At 38.4% G+C, this 13,857-nt stretch overlaps 1 long non-coding RNA gene across 1 annotated transcript; it reads right to left on the bottom strand.

The window, feature by feature from the left end:
- Nucleotides 1–3,072: 3,072 nt before the first annotated feature.
- LOC149027288 (uncharacterized) lies at nt 3,073–6,236 on the bottom strand. Its single transcript, XR_016171837.1, has 3 exons — nt 5,940–6,236; nt 5,748–5,848; nt 3,073–3,834 (listed from the first exon to the last, which is right to left on the bottom strand). It is a non-coding gene; the product is annotated as an uncharacterized LOC149027288 (long non-coding RNA).
- Between the last annotated feature and the right edge of the window lie 7,621 nt (nt 6,237–13,857).

Raw genomic sequence — 13,857 nt, 5'->3', positions numbered from 1 at the left:
TTGGGTTAGATCGTCCCCTTTATACCATCATCTCCCTTTCCTACTGAGGTCTTTTTTCTTGGTTCCATCCTTTCCTACTGAGGTCACGTAAACCCTTCTCCCCTCTCTACCCGTGTAAGCTAGAAAACAAAATAGGGTTGGAACAGATGGAAAGGTGATGTAGTCACTTAATCAATTTCATCTCAATCCCAGCTAAGCCGTGACAAAACAGTCGCGGACAACTGCTGTCTTTGCAATGGTTTTAGGTTTCTAATCAAAAGTGAGTGTTTTGAATTGAGCTATTACATGTGATTAAATCTTATAATTCATTGGACACTTAACAGAAAATTTTCTCAAAGAAAAGAGCCAAACACCTCCAAAAAGCCAACCAGGCCACTTATGCAAGCAATAAAATCTGCAACTGCTATAACCCCAGCCTAGTATTACCCTCCAATTCACCAACATTATGCCTCTTCTCCCCTTAACTCATCATATATTTGCAGTCTTTTATACCATGTCTTTCTTTCTATTACATCTTTATCTAATCTTTATCCTATTTTGTTTTGCGATATTTGAGAATCACCATCAAGACTTCTCGATGTAGATCCGGGTTAATCCTTTGTTCCATCGCCCTGGGACTACTCACAACTAGCCAATTAAGAATTCTTCAATGTATTAATACTAGCAGTGAATCAAAGATGCAATCATTCAAGAATCCTTTTCTTCTTTATATATATATAGAGACCAAATCTATATTTAGGTTTTCAAAACCCTAGTCTGATACTTATTCAAAAACTTTACTTTTCACTACCTACCCCATATATGGACATGAAGGGCCTCCTTTTCTGCCTTAGTAAAAAAATTATTAAATTAATAAATAAAAAGAAGAGAAATTCATCAAACATCACCAAAGTAAACTCTTTTCCCAAGAAATGTGGCTTTTTTTAACTAAAGTGACATCAAATGATTTACAGGGTGGGGGTTGAAAAAAAAGGCATCCTAAGGATGCATTCATTCATATATATGTGCTCCATTAAGACATGATGTTTGTACAAGGGATATGCATTAAAGTAGATTTCAGCCCATCCTTAGACTTTTACTGCTGGCATTCTGAATTTTAAACATTGTGGTGCACCGGGTCCTAGTTTCTTAGGTCAATCGTTTGTGTTCACTTTGAAATGTCTCTTGTTGACAGATATGATCATTTGTTCCTTCTAGATTGACCATAGATATATCTTTTAACATTTACTTACTTGCAAGAGGAAGTAAAAGAAAGAAAAATGTATTTTCTTGAAGAAAAAAGAAACAAAGGAATTTTACTAATCATGACCCTATGCAAATTTATTCATATTTGATAATAATATATTTTACATACAAACTTTATTTGCTTTTGAATGTAAAATAAAATGAAATTTGATGATTAAATATGAAATAATTTGGAATTTGTTATGTAATCACATAAAAATAATATCTGCAAGTGATTACCAAAAATATTTTTAAATTTTTTTATTTTAAATATGAAACTTCTCTTGTGATCTACAACTTACATGGACCATAAAAATCTTTGCGACGAATTGCTTCTGATATCAGAGTTCCTGATCCGTTGAATGATATATCTTTGAAGTTTCAATGGCTTTAACGTTTGAATCGAACACAAATTGTAAGAGAATGATAACAATAATAATAATGTCGGTCCCAAAGCCTAGGGAGAATCTAACTAATGTTGACACCAGTATCATGCATGGATGGATTTTTATGTTATCTTCGTAGTGTCCTTTGAAGCCTTTCGTCGAATAGTTGAAGACAGATTATGCCTATACCCTCTCTTTAATCTTACGATAATAATATTTCTACTGGAACATGATTTCTTGCTCTTAGGGTTTGCAAGAATGACTGATGATGCCATTGTCTTCCTACTAATCCATTTATTGCCGACTTTGATATTCTGGAAACAAAATTAACGGGTTTTAAATGTCTATATGAACTTCTCTTTTTGTGTCTGGTTTTCCTTTGCTCTGTTTTCGTTATTTTGTCTTTTTGATTCAGATGTCCTTAGTGGCCCCAATTTACTATCTTCCTGGGAAATTTTGTTCACTTTATTTTGTAAATTCTCTGATACCACCAATGTAGAACCTTTTGTCGTATTCCCAGATTTGGAGTTGGAGCCTTGGTTTACTGGTCTCTTCTCCTGACCTTGTTTTTTTCCCTCTCCTGCGTGGGTGATTTGATTATTATCAAAAAATAAAATTCCCATCTCCTTGACAGTAGAAAGCTAAAATTTGATCATTATCAAAAAGATTCCCATCTCCTTGACAGTAGAAAGCTGAAATTTGATTTATTATCAAAAACGATTCCCCACTCCTTGCAGTAGAAAGCTGAGATTTGATTGTTATCCGGAGTAGATGTCCAGTTAAGGATTTTTTATGTTAGTTTATTCTTATTATTTTTAATACATAACCAGAGCTTTTAAAGTTTGCGCCACTACATTTCTAAATGGGCCCGATAATACTCTCCTGTAGGTCTTTAGAAAATCCCTTTTTCTTAAAGTTGGGCTTCGATCCAACACAGTAGAGACTAAACAGACGGAGGAATGGAGTCTCGAGTGATTCCAGAAAGAAAATAGACAACAAAAGAAACCAATATGGCAATATCACAGCCGTCCCTAAGGCTAACTCGCTCGTGAGTCGTGATTATGACTCAATGAGTTGCAGAAAAGACAAAAAGAAGGAAGGGTTGTTGATCAATTATCACGATAGTTCCATCTTTTCCTAAATTACGTTTGGTGCCTTTCTAATTTTCGACGATAAATTTTTTTAAAAAATGTACACCAAAAAGTTCCTATTTTCAACTTTGTATTAAAATAAAAAGGAGAAATTTCAGGGACATCCTAAAACAACTGACAAAAAACAGTCCAAAATTATGCCAAATTGACAATTGCCCCTTTTTTCCATTAGAACTATTAGTTAAAGAAAGTGACAAATAATCCCATAATTGTAAAATTATGTATCTTATGATATAAAATGGTGAAGGGAGGGAGAAGGAACTCATAGAGTAGGAAAGAATAAACTTTAGATTCTATGTTTTTGAGGCAAGAGAGGAAAGACAATATAGAAAATTATAAAATTATCTAACTATGACTTTAACCGAATTTAAAAGACATTTTGAGAGGTCATTGCCATTTTACCATAGTCTTACAATGCCTGTACATTTCCCATTAGTGTCTGAAACCCTAGACAGTCTCCTTAAAGCACAAAACCAAAATTTCCTTTTCTGGTACTGCTTTCCTAATTTCCTGGAAGCATTGACCCAAATTTGAAGCCCTCATTCATGTCTACATCAAAGGCATTTTCCATGTTTGGAACCTGCAACCTGATGGCTGTTGCAAGATGGTGCACCTCAACTGTTACACAAAGGCTCCCCCCACTAAAAGGTTATTTCTTTTGCATTTGGTTATAACATTTTCCCACCTGCTTAGTGAGTCAGTTTCACACTTGATGACCTAATAGTTTCATATGGAATAGATCACATAATTTAGATACAATATCGAGCCCAAATATAGACAATACATTGTGCAATTATATTTCAATACATATAATCCTACCATTACCATGCATCCACCAATAATGAAGTTGCAGTAAAAGAAAGCAGGGAAGCAGAATATACAATTAAATAATTATTTCAAATCTCATATGTACCTGCCTCATCAACCAACAGATGACACCTCAGGGGCTGGAAAACACCATATTATGGCAAGCTCAACAGCAGTCTGGAGAAGGTGTAAAGCCATTTGAGCACCATCAATCCTGTATGTTTTCTACCCAGTTTTGTGCTTCATTGAGGAAGGAAGATATGAATCTGTCATGACAAATGGAAAAGGAAAGGAATAGGGGTAAGGCACATCAAAACATAGATATGGATATGTTATTGCTAGATCCAACATCCATTTAAAACTAATTTTGCATGGGAAGACAAAAAATCATCTCGTGCTTTCATGAATAGTGATCTCCAAGAATTCTCAGTCGTCAGATAACCTCTATTAACTCCTCAAAGCAGCTGGCATGACACTAATGGTAAGTGCAGAACACTAAGGACCGTGAGTTCAAGATTTTTATAGAATAATTTCCATATTGCATGAAAATTCTAGACAAAACAAACAACCAAATGAAAAGACTCCAATTTCAGCAACTTCAGGACAAGGCAACAAATCATATAGGTAGAACTAAAAGGCATGGAAAGCTTTGGAAATGTATGAACAAATCCTTGACTGACAGCCTGTTCTTTGATACTTCCAAAGGAGGGGAAACCGAAATAATATTGAACTTGCAATTGATTGAGTTTGCAAACACTTCAAACTTAATCCATGAGAAGCAAATAGGAAAGAAAAAAAGCTCAATAGCAAGCAAAAAATTGATTCACTCTAGACAAGTTCAATGACTGCCCAAACATTCCCCAAGGAATGCCTTGTTGTTGTCTTCTATCCCATCATTAGATCATTCCACTTCCCTTTTATAGAATTTCTTAGCATGTCAATGAGATAAAAAGGACAAAAGAAAAGATGGATGAAAAACAAACAAGTAGAAAATTTGAGTAATGCCACAATTTATTCCGAGCAAGACTATTTCACATAAGGAGGTGCCCCTGCCAAACTAGGGATGGTCTTACTTTTTGAATGTTAAGCCACAAAGCAGGGTTGCAACTGTCAATTTGGATAAATTTGCACATAGTTTATGATAAGGTAACTCTTACCCCATAATAAAATCTGATATGGAACTCGTAAAATTTTATCTGAAAAAAGAGAGAGATAGAGCATATACCAGAAAATAATAATAATAATAAAGTTTACAATTCCTACCTGCTCCTATGTCTCAAAAAAATCACTTTCAAATATACCAAGTGACAAAATCTGGGATGAGATTCTCGAACCTAAGTCCCATGAAACTGCATAAATAAAGTTAATGACATTCAACAAATACATCGCAGAAATTTCAGTTACCATTAAATTAAACTCAAACCATGATGCAAAAATCATTCCTTTAGTTCACCTTCAACAAAAGAAGGCACTTACCATAGCCAAAACCATAAGAAAACATAGACCAAGGTTGAGTAATTAGTAAGCAGAACCAAAATCATATCATTGAATACTAAGATCGAGTTTAATTTTAATTTCAGAACTTTGTGAGAATTAATCAGTATCTGTGTATGTTTCAAATAACTTGGCCACCAATTTTAATGGAAAGCATTAAAAAATAAAAAAATAAAAATTATTTTCTCAATATTAGTCCCTCAAAATAACCAAACTAAATTTATTAACATCAGATTTCATGGGCTCTCAAATGAAAATAATACAGGGATGTAGAACTCCCAGCCACCGAAAACAAGCAAACCATCTCCATTAACGGGTTTACTAGTACACGAAAGCAATAGCTGATACATACACGAAGGCCAACCTCCAGTCTCCACAAACAAAATATGTGTACACTAAGGCATATCGTGACCAAACATAAAAATGCAGCCCAAAAGTATGTAAATACTTGTCAATATCCAACAAGGTAAAGAAGATGAATATATCTTCAAATTCAACTATTTTATCCATCCCAACAAAAGCAATTTCATTTCAGTACAAACAAACAAAAGGTCACAGAGAATATATTGCAGACAGTTAACTGAAATAAATTTTAAAAAATATATATTAAAAAAAATGGTGTGAATAACATTGCGATTATCAGATTCTCCATGAACAAATCGCTGCCTCTGTATGTCGAAAATACCTTCAGTTTAGAAAGCTTGCACCGTCTGCTTTTGAGTTCCGAAACTTCTTCACAGCGTCTCTTCGCCAGAAAGACCGAAATAAACGCAGGCGGTAGCCTTCCTGGTGGATCGGGAAAGGAGAAAGGGGGAATCAGCGCAATGTTTCATGGGGGTTTTGGGCAAGAAACGGGTCTCCACCAGCAGACGGTTACCTGAGAAAAAAATAGCACCCTCTCCCACGATCATCTGAGTTGCCCCGCCCAATGCAAGTAGAGACATCTATCCCATTGCCTGAAAAATGAGCAAATATCGAACACTTGTCATCTTCATCGCCATATCAATCGGTAGACACACAGAGAGAAGCGCCGATTTTCCTTTCACCGACTCTGATTTGAGAAAAAATCTCAAATCTCAGAGCGGACAGGGGAGCAACCACCCTCCCGAAGTAGACCTTCCTTTTTTTTTCTTGTCTTTTTTCGCTACAGTCGTATTTGCAACTTGCAAGGACCATGTCCATTTTTACAGGGAAGGAAAACGAGACAATTGCTTTTCAAATTTAAATGGCATAGCTTTTAGTTCACGCATTAATATCGACGTATAAATTAAAAAATAATAATAATAGGAGTTGAGGCTTGGAGATCAATACGAGTCGGGATCGTCTCCCCTTTCAAGAGCACTTCCACAAAAATAGTGGGACCCACAGATGAAAAACACTTTTTGAAGGGAGATGATCCGACTCGATGGGAAAAAAAAACATGTTGTTATATGTATAATGGGATGAAAGAAGAAAAAAATAAATGAAAGTTTATAAACAAATATTAATTGTGAATCTTACTTTTTTACTTTTTCATAGGTCTCATATGTTTTATAGGATTTTGAAAATACTTGAGGTGAAAAAGTTGACTTGCGACCTCACCGTACAAGTAAAAAAAATTTGAAAAATTTCTCACTCGTTTCTCCCACCTCACCCGAATCACGGCAAATAAATACAGCCTTGGGCTTTCACGATGGGTATATTGATTGAAAAACAAAAAATATAAAAAATGCTAGTGAACTTTTATGAAATCAAATTTATTTATTTGTCAAATGATAATAACAATAATAAATTTATTTCTCATTAACAAAACTACAAAAGCAATAATAACAAATCCCACTTAGAAGTCTTGGGCTTGCGTTCAACGCCTTTGCTACAGTTTGTTAATCACGTATGGTTGCACTTGTATTGCCTTGTACCTTGTGATTGTATGGAATGTAAAGGGTTGCACAACACTTCACTTCCACATCTCTTTTATCACTTTGATGATATTGCATGCATGCATACCCAATATTGAGTCATATTCAAATATTGAATAACATAAAAGTATAAATGCAAAGAGAATTAATTAAACCAATGCAAGAAGATAATTATTAATCCGTGCTGACTATCAAAACTGTGCATAATAATTCTTTATTCAATAACTCAAAATTTAATTATATTTTTTTTGGAAGGTTCTATTGACCACAAATTAAGTAGCCACAATATTAAGGTAATAGATTTTTGAACAAATTGCATTGACACCCCAAAATTGAGGCCTTAAAGTATTGACACCCCCAGTTTATGTTTAAAAAGCACATAAATCCCAAATTAGATTTTTGTACTTTTTAAACATAAAATAGGATGTCAGTGTTTCAAGGCTTCCACTTTGGGGGTGTCACTACAATTTACTCTAAAAAAATTTAATAATATTTTTATTATTTTTTAATGATGATTCCTCATAATTTGTGTTAGGTTTTTTTATTAAAATCTATATTATATTTATATTGAGTTTCAAAATTAGTTTTTGCAATTTCTTTTATTTAATTGTTTTGTTTGTGTGTGGGACCCTTGAGGTAAGGGTGGTAATGAGGCACCATGAGGTAAGGGTGGTAATGAGGCATTGAGTAAAGAGGCCCTTCATGACCTAGGTTATAAGGCTCTTCTTGACATTGGTCATGGGTCTTAATAGTCTTGATCATGGTGGTGTGGTGGGGTTACTTGAAGGGTGGAATTTATTTCAATTCTAACTCTTGACCATCAATTATCATTTCAACTTCATGACCATTCATGGTCATTACCATGAGTGGGGTTGAGGTTATTGAATGGATTAAATCCAATTCATTGCCTTAAGAATCCCAAGGGGTGTAAGGTGAGGTTTGAGCCTATATAAACCCAATCTTTCCTTGCATGTGGTGTGCATGTAGAGACACTATTCATTCACATTATTAAGTGTTGTGCTCTTGCTTTTGGCTCCTTGAAGGAACTAGAAGAACTAGCTCATATTTTAGTTGGAGGTTGCTTTATCTTGGAGGTGGTGGTGCAAAGAACCCTAGGTAGTAGGGTGCATCAATTACCTTAAAGACAGCATCAAGGTGTGACTCAACCTCATTGATCGGTGGTTTGTTCGGTTGCAACTTCAAGCTCTTCGGATTTGTTAAAGATTTTCATCTCTCAATTGTTTTACAATTTCATTTTTGTGTGTTTGAAAAATTTATAATACAATTACCCTAACAATTTGTGATTGTAAAGCCACTATCCATTCTCTAGAGGAAATGATCCGCAATCATTAACCCCACCAAACCTATGTTACTGTTAAAGAAACAATGACCTCTTCGAGGGGGTCTCCTCCAGATTAGAAAGAGAAAATCAGAACAGACAAGAGAATAAACTGAATGAAGAGATATCTATTCCTGTGGTATCCAGTTACAGTATTTATAACCTACACTCAACAGTTCAGCTGGATGATAAGGTTTCTAAACAATTGCTAACCGACTCCGAGTTTACACGTAGTCATCAAATGCTGCTGGGCGTCGACGAAGTCTACGTGGCCTCTCAATACCCAAATCTTCAGTTTCAGTTTGTGAAGAAAGGCCCTCCTGAATTGAGTCAGTTGTCCCACTATTCATAACATTGCCATCCCCTTCCAAACAGACCTTGTCCTCAAGGTTGAGGTAGGGATACAACTGCTGTAAAGTAGAGAGGTTCTCCCAGGAAGCCTCCTCCAAAGGGAGTCCTTGCCCTTGGACTAAGAGTTGGGGAAGGAAACCACCACGACGACAAAGCCGACGACTATTGAGTATGGCAGCAGCCAAAGGCAATTGGTCAGGTGTTGCAGGTAAAGGAACATGCTGTGTAGAAGGATCACCAACGCAGAGCTTCAAGAGGGAAGCGTGAAAAACAGGGTGTATGCGGGCCGAGACTGGTAAGTCCAGCTTATAAGCGACTTCCCTATACAGGCCAACACCTGGTAAGGACCAAAGAAACGTCGGCCCAACTTCTGATTACGACGAAGAGCCAAGGAATTCTGCCTGTTACGGCCTCAACCGAACAAACACCCAATCCCCCACTGAAAAATGTACCTCAGAACGATGCTTATCAGCATAGAACTTCATACGAGCCTGAGCCCTTTGCAAATTAGAACGTAACTGAGACAACAAGCTGTTGCGATCACTAGAGAACTGAGTAGCAGCTGGATTAAGGGAGGATTCGGCCAGATAAGAAGTCAATTGTGGTGGGGAACGTCCATATAAAGCCCGAAACGGTGACATACCAGCAGCAGAATGAAAAGCAGTATTATACCAAAGTTCAGCCAAGTGCAAATACTGAGTCCATTCCTTTGGATTATCAGCAACATAGCAGCGAAGATATAACTCGACAACCCGATTCAAAACCTCTGTTTGACCGTCTGACTCTGGATGATAAGCGCTACTCATAGACAGGGTAGTACCATGGAGACGAAATAATTCCCGCCAAACCTGACTAAGAAACACCGCATCGCGGTCACTAACAATCGTCCGTGGAAAGCCATGAAGTTTTACAATTTCAGTCATGAACACCTCAGCAACACTATGACTGGTAAAATTGGTTGGCAAAGCACAAAAATGAGCATACTTACTGAAACGGTCAATAACAGAAAGGATTGTCATCTTGCCACGCGAGAGAGGAAGGGAGACAATGAAATCCAATGAAATATCTTCCCAAACACGAGAAGGGATCGTTAGGGGTTGGAGTAATCCCCAAGGAGCTGTGGTAGGCACTTTCATCTCTGGGCACACTTGACAAGAATCCACATAATTTTTCACAAATCCTCGGATGCCCTTCCAATATAAACTAGCAATCACCCGCTTATAGGTACGAAGGAAACCAGCATGACCTCCAATTGGAGAACTGTGAAGCTCATTGAGAAACTGATGTTGTATCGAAGATGTGGCAGGAATTACTAGACGTTGACGAAAAAATAATAATCCATTCCGGAAATTATAATCAGAATGAGACTGAGGATCCCTTTGCAAATTAGTACAGAGAACACTAAGAACAGGATCAGCAACTAGCTCTTGGCGCAACTGCTCCAGAAAATCAAAAGTAGGTTGAGAAATTGCAAAAAGGTACCAAACAGCGCGAGATAGAGCATCACCCTTCTCTCCCTGTTTATATGTATCCAAAGAATATCCCAACAATTTTGATAACCAATGTTGCTGTTCAGGAGTTTGGATAACTTGCTCAGTCAATTCTTTCAAACTGCGATGATCAGTAAGGATGAGGAAGGTAGCCCCAAGTAGATAATGCCTCCATCGCAACACTGCCTGTGTAATTGCATACATCTCGCGAACATAAGCCGAAGATAATTGCATTTTTGGAGATAGCTTCCGACTAAAATAAGCAATCGGGTGTTGATTCTGGGACAATATAGCTCCAATTCCATCACCTGAGGCATCGGTCTCAACCGTGAATGGAAGAAAAATTTGGAAGTTGCAGAATAGGCGCAGTAACCTGTGCGTGTTGAAGATGAAGGAAAGCTCGTTGGGCATTCTCATTCCACACAAAACCTCCCTTTTTCAACAATTCGGTCAATGGTGAAGCAAGATGAGCATAACGATGCACAAACGCGATAATACCCTGTCAAGCCAAGGAACCCACGGAGCTCACGAATATTGCGGGGCGGAGGCCAATTTGTGACCGCTGCAACTTTGGTCGGATCAACACTAACCCCTTGTGCGCTCACCCAATGCCCAAGATACTCTATGGAAAATTGACAAAAGGAGCATTTCCCTCGATTCGCAAATAATTGATGGTCAAGCAACGTCTGCAATACAATTCTGAGATGACTCAAATGTGTATCCCTATCAGTACTGTAGATCAAAACATCATCGAAAAACACCAATACGAACCGTCTTAAAAATGGCCGAAAAACTGAATTCATCAAGCTTTGAAAAGTAGATGGCGCATTTGTTAACCCAAATGGCATCACTAAAAATTCATAATGACCGTCGTGAGTTCGAAAAGCCGTTTTACATCTGATTCATGAACCAACACTTGATGGTAACCGGAACGCAGATCAAGCTTAGAAAAATGAGTAGCCCCTTTCAATTCATCCAATAACTCATCCACCGTCGGAATGGGAAACCGATCGCGCACCGTATTGGCATTAAGCGCCCTATAATCAACACAAAATCTCCAAGTGCCATTTTTCTTTTTTACCAACAGTACAGGAGAAGAAAAAGGGCTCGTACTTGCGCGAATCACTCCAGTGGCCAACATTTCTTTGACTTGCCGTTCAATTTCTGCCTTCTGAAAATAAGGATATCGATATGGTCGAACATTGACAGTCTCTTTGTATTAGATGATTTGATGGTTTTCTCCTTGTGTCTCCCAACTCACTCCGTGTTATTTGCATGTCTTCACCAACATCTTGTGGAGTAGATATTTCTGTAAGTTCCAATTGAAACAACCCACCGCATCAGTTGCTGCTAGACGACACACCTCATGATACTGAAGTTGAACAGGGGCGGTGGTGGAATCCCCTTGAAGAACCCTAACTTGACCCGCATCCTGATATGTCAATGTTAACTTTTTATAATCAAACTGGACTGGGCCTAAATGGGCCAACCATTGAACTCCTAAAACAAGATCTGCTCCAAATATTGGAAGGGTATATCCGTCAATTACAAGGGTATGAGATGGCAACTTAACCTCAAGTCCTCGGATTTTTCCATCACACCGTAACCTATTCCCACGCCTACGAGAACCGTCACCGCCGGCACTGATTCCACCGGAAGAGACAAATGTTGAGCAAGTCGACTTTGAAGAAAATTATGTGTACTTCCTCCGTCGCTAAATCATTGCCCAACGATCCCCCCGTATCCATGTTGTGGGAAATTCACCTGAGTGATAGTAGATAATTCTGAAGATGTTCGTTCACTGGGTTTCCGTAATCTACTATTTTCTCTGAGGACTCCTCAAGATCATCAATATCGTCACAATCCAACAAAACCAATTGTTTCGTTTTCCTGTCCTGTACTTCTCTTCGCAATTGTCGACCTTTCCCCCTTTTGCATCTCCATGGTGTCTTTTAATTGTGGAGCTGGTGTCCGGGGGAGAACGACTCGTTTTCCCTTGAGGTTTGGTTCCTCTCTTGAAACTTCTTCCTCCCATGACACCCCCACTGTCGTTGATGGAGCTACTTCTCTCTCCTGGCCTGCACTTCACTCTCTCCTCCTTGCCAGCTTCCTCCCCGATATTCTCTCCTTTTTTTCCTTTCTCCTCTTCTCCTCCATCCCTCTGCTCTTCCCTGGTTTCTTCCATGCATCCATTGTCCCTGCTCTGCCTCCTTGCTTTTACTTGTTCTCTCCTGTAACAAATCTTTCCCCTTATCCCCTCATCGCCTCACAATCCACTTTCCTTTTTTGTTTGCTTGTCCCTTCACTCTTTCTCTACTTCCCTCTTCGTCTAGACCTAGATTCCACCTCCTCGAGACTCCAGAGCAGCGTTCATTAGGCGCATCGCCTGATCTATTTTTCCATCCATTGTTGTAAATCGGTGAACCAATTCAGTCACGGATTGACGTTGTTCCTCCACCGTCGTCTGTAGTGTCGCCAACAACCTTCCATGCTCTTTAGAGGTGTCGTGCAGTTGATTTACAGCTTCATCTAACACTCGCAAACGAGTTCCTTCAGCCATTACTTATCCAACTGCAACACAAATTTCTCAGTGAAAGCACCAATGTTACTGTTAAAGAAACAATGACCTCTTCGAGGGGGTCTCCTCCAGATTAGAAAGAGAAAATCAGAACAGACAAGAGAATAAACTGAATGAAGAGATATCTATTCCTGTGGTATCCAGTTACAGTATTTATAACCTACACTCAACAGTTACAGCTGGACTGATAAAGGTTTCTAAACAATTGCTAACCGACTCACAGAGTTTACACGTAGTCATCAAATGCTGCTGGGCGTCGACGAAGTCTACGTGGCCTCTCAATACCCAAATCTTCAGTTTCAGTTTGTGAAGAAAGGCCCTCCTGAATTGAGTCAGTTGTCCCACTATTCATAACAACCTACCAGTGGCCACTCCTAGTGTGGATTTCTTGCAACACGTACAATTCCTCCTCCCAATATATAGGTTTGCAGCACAGTACAGCGTAGGTCGTGATTGAAATTTGTAGTTAAAATTTTGTATTACATTAAACTTTACTAAAAATATTCCCCGACGAGCAGAGATGAAACAAAACGAACAATCACAAATTTCAATCTAAACCGTAGACTGACCGTGCTCCACAACAAGAATTTCATGCCATCATAGACACGGACTTGAATGTTCCAGGTTCAGTCATGTTCTGAGGCAACAGTAGGTTCTACGAATGCACCTCGGATTCCCTCTGCGCGTTTACGGACTTGTCCGGAAGTACGACCCCGCACCAAACGACCACTTGGCCACTGCTGTATCGTACACAGTCGGTGACTCCGACTCTCCAACCATTAATTATTTGTTATCATCCCAACTCACTTTTAAGCTAAGCTCATCATCATAGAAGGAAGTTCGCATTTGTTCTCTTATCTTATCCATCCCCTGGATGTATATATATGCCTTAAACGAATTAATGATCATCAAGCGTAAGCATCACTCCTAAGATGTTTCAGCAAATAATGCTTTAATGGTAGGTTAAAAAACACACAACGTGGAGACTGGAGAGAGCTATTAACGTCCTCCTACAAAACTAACTCCCCAGAGAGGAGGGGATATACTTGGGAACAAAATCAAGAAGCAGAAGATGCAGCCATGGGCAATTTGTTGCATGTTGCATTCTGAGACATGTTTCGATTTCCATCGAGAATTCA

The sequence above is a fragment of the Hakea prostrata genome, chromosome 1 (assembly GCF_041222555.1).
Source record: "Hakea prostrata isolate BN-2017 chromosome 1, UWA_Hpros_2, whole genome shotgun sequence".
In the NCBI taxonomy this organism is placed as follows: Eukaryota; Viridiplantae; Streptophyta; class Magnoliopsida; order Proteales; family Proteaceae; genus Hakea; species Hakea prostrata.
Note: the sequence above shows the minus strand (reverse complement) of the source record. Positions and strands in the feature narration are given on the sequence as shown.